We start from the raw sequence: 1,610 nt of genomic DNA on the forward strand, positions 1-1,610 counted from the left end.
TTTTTTTTTTATAGATACCTTAGATAATTACCTATCATTTTATATATTTTTGTGAACATTTGACCCTTTAACAGCCCAAAGGATGGGGTTTCAAAATGGTAACTTTTTTACAAAAAATTAACTTTTTCAACTTAACTTTTGAAAATGTTCCGGAAAGACTGACAATTTTATATATACCTTAAATTAAAGCTAATGTAATATACTTTAATTTGAAAAAAAAAAATTTGACCTCTGGACTTGTCTTCATGGTGAAAATGACTACCGTATGCAAAAATATGCTATTTTTGTGAAAAAATTCTTGATATTATATTTTACATTTTTTAACATTATGTTGCTATAACTTTTTAAAAAATGCATGAATCAACTTTATTCTTTAATGATAAATACTTTATATATACTTCTTTCATTCGACATACTTTTTTTTAAAATCGGACCATTTCCCTTTATACAGGGGGGGTGCAAACCTTTTAAAATGCGTATAGAAAGTAGAACTTTTTCAACTTAACTTTTGAAAATGTTCCGGAAAGACTGACACTTTTATATATATCTTAAATTAAAGCTTATGTAATATACTTTAATTTGAAAAAAAAAAATTTGACCTCTGGACTTGTCTTCGTGGTGAAAACGGACATCAAAGTTAAAGAAAAACGTACGATTTCCGTGAAAAAAATCTCGATTTTATATGTTATATTATTTAATTTATATTTTATATAACTTTTGGAAAAATGTATGGATCAATATTATTATTTTTTTATAATAAATATTTATATACCCCTTTCATCTGGCACGCTTTTTTTGTAAATCGGATCATACCCCTTTAACAAGGGGGTCAAAACTTTAAACATGCGTATTGTTACTAAGTTATTTTCAATTTAATTTTTGAAAGTATTCCGGGAAATACTGACACTTTTAAATATATCTTAAATTAAAGCTTATGTAATATACTTTAATTGAAAAANGGTCCACCAACTTCTTATCACTAACAAATATTGGTTACCCTTCGGTTACCAATATTTTATTGAATATAACGCTTTTTCTAACCGATAGATGTAGACACATAATAACAAAAAGCATATATTAAACGCTTTTACCAATAATATACACAACAAAGATCTGTCGGCCGGTGGGAGTATATATACAATTACTATCGTATACACCGCCGTACCAACTCGAATAATTGTGAACGACCACTGCATTTAACAACTTAGCATTTGATATTATATTATAGAGTTTTTTATAAGCTTTCAGAAAATGTATAGAAAATATCTGGACTCGTCTCGGAACATTCACCAATTCGCCAATTACTGTGGCCGAGTTGTTGCGTTTATACGCTACCGAAAGTCATATTCGCGGTCTTTATTTGCAATATTCAGTTATACCTGCACGTTTCACCCGTTAGCTTTTCACACCACTTATAGAGTTTTTTATAAGCTTTCAGAAAATGTATAGAAAATATCTGGACTCGTCTCGGAACATTCACCAATTCGCAAATTACTGAGGCCGAGTTGTTGCGTTTATACGCTACCGAAAGTAATTTTCGCGGTCTTGATTTGCAATATTCAGTTATACCTGCACGTTTCACCCGTTAGCTTTTCACACCACTTATAGAG

This window comes from Daktulosphaira vitifoliae, unplaced genomic scaffold (genome assembly GCF_025091365.1).
Source record: "Daktulosphaira vitifoliae isolate Bord-2020 unplaced genomic scaffold, ASM2509136v1 Scaffold_2, whole genome shotgun sequence".
Classification (NCBI taxonomy): Eukaryota; Metazoa; Arthropoda; class Insecta; order Hemiptera; family Phylloxeridae; genus Daktulosphaira; species Daktulosphaira vitifoliae.